This window comes from Gopherus evgoodei, unplaced genomic scaffold (genome assembly GCF_007399415.2).
Source record: "Gopherus evgoodei ecotype Sinaloan lineage unplaced genomic scaffold, rGopEvg1_v1.p scaffold_166_arrow_ctg1, whole genome shotgun sequence".
Taxonomy (NCBI): domain Eukaryota; kingdom Metazoa; phylum Chordata; order Testudines; family Testudinidae; genus Gopherus; species Gopherus evgoodei.
Genome location: NW_022059829.1, coordinates 58,597 through 65,291, shown reverse-complemented (window position 1 = coordinate 65,291; position 6,695 = coordinate 58,597). Strand labels below are relative to the sequence as shown.

The 6,695-nt window shown below is 55.0% G+C and overlaps 1 non-coding gene across 1 annotated transcript; it reads right to left on the bottom strand.

Annotated features, from left to right (window-relative positions):
- Positions 1-4,000: 4,000 nt before the first annotated feature.
- On the bottom strand, positions 4,001-4,074 carry TRNAN-GUU. Its single transcript has one exon. It is a non-coding gene; the product is annotated as a tRNA-Asn (tRNA).
- Positions 4,075-6,695: the final 2,621 nt, after the last annotated feature.

Sequence of the window (6,695 nt, the reverse complement as noted above, 5' to 3'; positions counted from 1 at the left end):
GAATTGAGAAACCTGAACTGCAAGGATGGTCCTGTGTCTCTTACCACCAGGTTATCAAGGAAGGCTGTGAGTATATTAACCAAAACTTTGTTGCATATAATGCCATATGTATCTTCTGAATAGCAGTAATGCAACTGTAACTTTGTAACTCAATTAAATTAAATTAAATGTAAGCTAATAAATTAAATTTTCAACAAATTATCCAAACTAATATTATTAGTGTACCCTAAATCAGGATACATGGGACAGAGAGTTGGAGTGCAGAAGGATGAAGGCACTGGCTCTGGGGGTGCAGACTCTGGGGTGGGGTTAGAATGAGACATTAAGGGTGCACTAGAGGACTCAGGGTTAGGACAGAGAATTGGGCTGTGAATGCTCTGGAATGAAACCAGGAAAGAGAAAATTAAGATGCAAAAGAGAAATCAAGTTGGGGCAAAAAGCAAAGAAGAAGTGTGCAATTTGAGCTCCAGAGGGAAGAAAAAAACCTCTGCCTGTCCCTCTTACCAAAGCATCTAAGAATCAGATGAGAGACATCTTTCCCCCACTGCAACAACAATTCCAGTTGATCTAGACTGAGAAAGGAACTCTTCTTCTCTGCAGCACTAGCAAACCTGGACTGAGCCAGGAACACCTCATCCCCCCACCTCCACTGGGGTTCCTGGCCTGGGACGTGGGAGGGGCTCCTCTCTTCTCCATTTGGGACATGGCGGGATGAGAGAAGTGACAGGGCTTTACAGGAAATCATTATTTGCCTGATTCATGTGCAAGTCCTAGTCCTTGTTAACCCAAACAAACCGTTTATCCTGCATGCTGATGCCAGTTTGGAAGGTCTGGGAGCAGTCCTGTACCAGGAAGTAGAAGGAAATGTAACTCTATAGACTTTGCCAGCTGAGGACTGTCTGATAGCGAAACTCGGCATCCCATCCACCAGCTGCAGTTCTTGGTCTTGAAATGGGCCATCACTGAGAAATTTCGAGACTACTTGTGTGGTGCTCAGTTTCAGGTGTGGACAGAGAACAATCCACTGACTTATGTGTTAACAAGGGCTAAGCTGGATGCTACAAGGCAGAGATGGGTGGCAACTTTTGCTAGCCATAACTTCACATTCAATACCAATGAGTTGGTATAATAGAGAATGTGATTTATCAGGACCACCAATTCTTTGCTTGGGAGAGGATGGAAGCAGGGTGAGAATGAACTCTACCCTGCCATCTGTCGGGGATCTGTTCTAAAGGCCTTTTGAGGCTGCTGTCATTTGCATGGTTCCACCCAGCCCGGATTGCATGATGGGGGTGCTTGTCCAAAGGATCATTTCAGCTGCTGTGGGATCCTCAGTCTCTTTCTGATTAGGGCAGGGGTAATAAAGTGCAGTTATTCCAGTGACATGAATCAAGGACAGTAGAACGGTTCATGATTTCAGGACTCACCCGAGCCTACATAAATCTCGTTCGGCAAGGGACATGGGTTCCAAAAGATGATGGAATAAAACAGATTGTAAAACAATATTTGTAGTTAGTGCTGTGGGTTTCTTGTGAAATTTCTAAAGGCACATTTTATGTCCTTTGCATCTCTCCAGTTTAAAAATATAATTTTCTATATTTCTAGTTCATATTTAGATCTATGCATAGATAGAAAATGGTTAATGACTAAAGGCAGTTTTTAGGTATTTTTAACTGTGGGCTGTGATCTTTTTTTCACAGTGAAAGCTGAAAATAACTCCATAGGTGGGGAAAAGTCTCCCCACCAGTCAGGCAACAGGAAAATTTTGCACATTGAGTTCTGGGAGTTAAGCTGTGGGAAACAGATTTTTGTGACACACTCCGAAACCAGATTCTTAGCCACAGGTCAGCAGGTGGGTTTATGCAAATTCTGGCCTCTAGGAACACAGCTGGGGGGGCAGGGCAGGCCCTCACAACTTTTGTGGCACATGCACCACCTCTGTAGTCAACCTTTGCTACCTCACTCCATACCACCACACACACAGCAGCCTTTTAACTCTCAGAACCAAAAGGCACCCTAAAAGGGACCCAATGGCATAAGCTTAAGGCAAATAACTGCACCACTAACAACAACTCAAAGAGATTCAAACATGCCTCTGTCTTTACACACTGGGGACAGCAGGAACCAAACCAGCAGGCACAAGCACATGTCCCCAAGAGCCAAACAAACATCCATTCCAGCTGCCCACAAGCCTTGACCATTGGGAACCCAGACCCCTTAATGATGAATACTTTTCAGGCGAGGGTGAAGCTCTCAGGCCTCAAATGCCAGATACAGTTACTCTCTCCTTGATCCAAAACGAACAGCAAAATACACTGCATTACTCCTGCCCCAATAACAAAGAGACTGGGGATCCCACAGCAGCTGAAATGACCGTTTGGACAAGCACTCCCATCATGCAACCCGGGGTGGATGGAACCATGCAAATGACAGCAGCCTCAAAAGGCCTTTACAACAGATCACCTACAGATGGCAGGGTAGAGTTCATAGCGACCCTGCTTAAACTAGATTATGGAAAAGATTCAAAAACACTGAATGTTCAAACTCACCAAATGCAGGTCAATCCATCCTCATCGTCGTATCCGCTCATTATACTCCACACCTGAATTTAGCCCTCACATGGACAACATACCCTCCTAACTCAGTGTCTGTACGTTAACTATTACCCCTAGTCGGGGCTATTGCAGATTATGTATTCCTTATGCCACCCGATCTTAAACCGAACTTCGCACCCCCTGGGTCATCTGTACATTGTTCCCTGATCACCAGAAACTTCTGCGCCTAAACGCTGTACCGTACCCTTTTTTTTTCCTTTGAACGTCATCTTAATAAAATGTTGACATTTGTTCGAGATCCCGGCTCCTCTTCCTTTGCAAGGCATGTGCGTTTGCTCCGGGTTTTAGTCTGCTAAGACAGCAAAGGGGGCCGATTGAGCCAGAGGCGCTTGCCTGCTGCAGACACGGATCCAAGGCTGAACCTCGTCCCCCACCAGCTGAAGGCTTAACTGAAAACAGTTTAAGAAGTGCTCCCGTCTCCAGCAGTCAGCTACCCAGCTCCCAGTGGGGTCCAAACCCCAAAGAGATCCCTTTTACCCTGTAGACGCTGTAAAATCCTGTGACCAGGGCAGCAGCCTAGCAGCCTGCTCATCCGCCTGCCAGCGCGAGAGCGCGTAAGGCACTGATCTGGATAGTGCCGGCTGGGTGGCAGGGCTAGGAAGAGCCAGCAGAGTGGCGCAGCGGAAGCATGCTGGGATTGTAACCGATGGATCAAAACCATCCTCTGCTACGTGTGCGTTCGTTTCTTTTTCCCTCTGGGCCTTCCAGCGAGGCGGTTACCAGCAGAGCGGCAAGAGGTGGCTGAGGCGCTGACCTGCCAGAGAGCTCCCTGGCACCTCTGGCTGCCTGGGCTGAAGGCAAGAGGGAGGTCTGGCTGTGGCAAGGGTCTCCTGTCCCAGAATGAGGCTGCAGTGCTTCCTGCTCCCCTTTTCCCACCCACCCCGGCGGGCTGCGGGAGAACACGAGGGAGGCTCCTGGGGTGCTAGGCAGTGCTGTGAGCTGTCAGGGGAAAGAGCCGAGGCTACCGACTCGACCTGCCATTGACTCGCGTGGCTGTGCGCACCGTCAGCCGGGGCGGGCCAGACTGCGCACGTGACTCAGGCTTGGGCAGCATGGCTGCTCTTTCCTGATGAGGCATGAGGCAGGCCAAGAGCTTTGCACCGCCTACAGGGAAGTGGGAGGGAGGCGTCTTTGAGCAGGCGTGTCTCGTCCCCTTCTCCCTTGCCGCTTGGAGCAAAATGTTCCCGGCTGAAATTTTTTGTGCTCGGCCTTGAGGATTAAGCCTGAGCCTCCGGCACGGCTGCTGGGAAACGGCTTTCTGAATGGCATCCAGCACGCTCTTTGGGCCACCAGCTGAAAGCACTGAGGCCAAGAGGCAGCAAAATGGGACTTTGGAGGCTCCCTGCAAGCCTCAGGGAAGGAAAGAAGTAGCACAGGCTCATCACCATCCCCGGGTGGGCTCGAACCACCATCCTTTCGGTTAACAGCCAAATGCGCTAACCCATTGCGCCACAGAGACACGCATAAGCAAGGCTGTATGGAGCACAAAAGTCAGGAATCAGCACAGGGTACGGTCTAGCATATGCATGCAGCTCTTAGACAAGCAACAGCAAGGAACTGGACTGGTATGCAGTGAAAGTTCTGTGGGAAGGAACCGAAAAGAGCACAGGGGCTGTGGTACAGCTCTTGCACACACTTTCTTTGGCCTGTTTTGCTGGAAGAGTTAGCAGGGCGAAATTCCTAGTCAGAGGTCAGCAGGCGGGTTAATGCAAATTCTGGACTCTGGGACCCGAACTGGGGTTGGCGGTGGCGTGGGGGGTGCGAATTTCTGTGGCACCTGCACAACCTCTGCAACCAACCTTTGCTACCTCACTCCATACCACCACACACACAGCAGCCTTTTAACTCTCAAAACCAAAAAGCACTCTGAAAGGGATCCAATGGCATAAGCTTAAGGCAAACGACTGCACCACTAACAACAACTCAAAGACATTCAAACATGCCTCTGTCTTTACACACCAGGGACGGTAGGAACCAAACCGGCAGGCACAAGCACAGGCCACCAACAGCCAAGCAAACATCCATTTCTACCTCCCACAAGCTGTGGGGGTCCCTGAAGAACTAGCTCAGCATGTGAATGGGTGGGATGTATGTGGGGGCCTGACTGTGGGTTGGGGTGTCCAGGAGGACCCGAGGGAAGGGAATAGGGGGATTAGGGACAGATTAGGGACAGAGGAGAGTGGCGTTACCAAGGTGCATTGTGGGAATGTGGGATTTAGAGAGCCCAGAGTGGATGGGTGTCGGCGGGATGGACGACCCCACAGTGGTTGAAAAGGGGAACCTGGCAGGTTTGGGTGTAGCAGAGATTGAAGATGAGGAACCTCACACCCTGGGGATGGACTGGGGGAGTGGGGGATGGGAAAGTGGGGCCCAGCAATGAGAAATGGGTTGGAGGCAATTAGGGGTGGGGCGCTGAGGACGGGGATGGGGGGAGGGAGGAGGAGGAAGGGGGCGGGGTGCTGAGGACGGGAAGGAGGATGTGGGGGATGGGGCGAGAGGAGGTCGGTGTCGGGGTGCTAAGGACGGGGGCTGCTCCCGGGGCAGGGGCTGGGCCTGGCGCCTGGAACTGGGTGTCTGAGCCCCCGGCCCCCCCCGTGCGGAGCCGCCGCTCCCCGTCCCGCCTCAGCGCCCCTCGGCCCGGCCCCGCCCGCCGGCTGCCCCCGAGCCCGCGTCCCCCCCGCAGCGCCGGGGCGGGTCCCACTGGTGCCCCCCCCGGCTCCCCGTGGGGAGGGGGCGGGGGCAGCGAAGCCTCGGGGCGAGGGAACCAGGCCCCCCCCCCCACGCGCCGAGTCTCTGTCCCGCGCTCTCTCCGCCAATCAGGGAGCGGGGAGGGGCGCGGCGAACTGACGAGTTACGGCCCCTCCTCCACTACGCTTCCCAGTATTCACCGGGAGGGGGCGCGTTGCCTGAGCAACCTCTCGTCACTTCCGCTCTGAGACTAGCCACGAACTACAACTCCCAGCCTGCCCCGGGGCGCTTCCGTCCTCTCGAGCCCAGGCGACGGCGGGTCCCTTAGTCAACCTGACATCTCCCCTCCCCCACACAACTCCTCATCCCCGCCCCGCCCCCCAGAGAGCCCCGCCCCCGTGCAGTGCCGGAACGTGCTGCCGCTTCGCCCCTTTCACCCCCCCCACAAAGCAGCTGATCGGGGCGGGGGCGGGAGCGCTGGGGGCGGGGTGGGGCAGGTCAGTGCCGGGTCTGTCTCTGCCCGGTGACTTGGTACATTTGTCTGCACCGCGGGGATGTTCCCAGCGCCCCTTGTTCGCTGGGGCTGGAACCCCCCGTCTGGGTGTGAGCTGGTTTCTGGGTGTGTCCGATGAGCCTTGGAACCGGCTCCTTGTCCCTGCCCCATTCCCCAAAGCCCTGCCCCTGCCCCCTCCTCCTGGGGTCCTGTCCCCACACTGCCCCTGCCCCCGACGTCCTGGGGTCCTGTCCCCACACTGCCCCTGCCCCCTCCTCCTGGGGTCCTGCCCCCACAATGCCCCTACCCCCGACATCCTGGGGTCCTGCCCCCACACTGCCCCTACCCCCTCCTCCTGGGGTCCTGCCCCCACACTGCCCCTGCCCCCTCCTCCTGGGGTCCTGCCCCCACCCTGCCCCTACCCCCGACGTCCTGGCCTCACATCACCTGTTCCCCTAATCCCTGCCCCATTCCCCAAAGCCCTGCCCCTGCCCCTTCCTCCAAGGCACCACCTTCGCATTGCCCCTTTTCCCCAATACCCCACCCTAACTCTGCCCCTTCCCCCAAATCCACACTCCAGCATTGCCCCTCCCCAATACACCCCTCCCCTGCACCCTTTCCCCAAGGACCCACCCCCGCCCTCACATTGCCCCTTCTCCAGAGTTCCTGCCCTTGAGCTTCCCTTTCCCCCTGAGAGCCTGACCCTGCACTGCCCTTTCCCCCTGAGACCCTGCCCCTACACCACCCATTCACCCTGGACCCTGCCCTCACATTGCCCTGAGACCTCGCCCCTGCACCACCCCTTCCCCCTGAGATCCCGCCCCTACATCATTCATTCACCTGAGACCCTGTGCTTGCATTGCCCTGAAACCCTGCCCCTACACCACCCATTCGCCCTG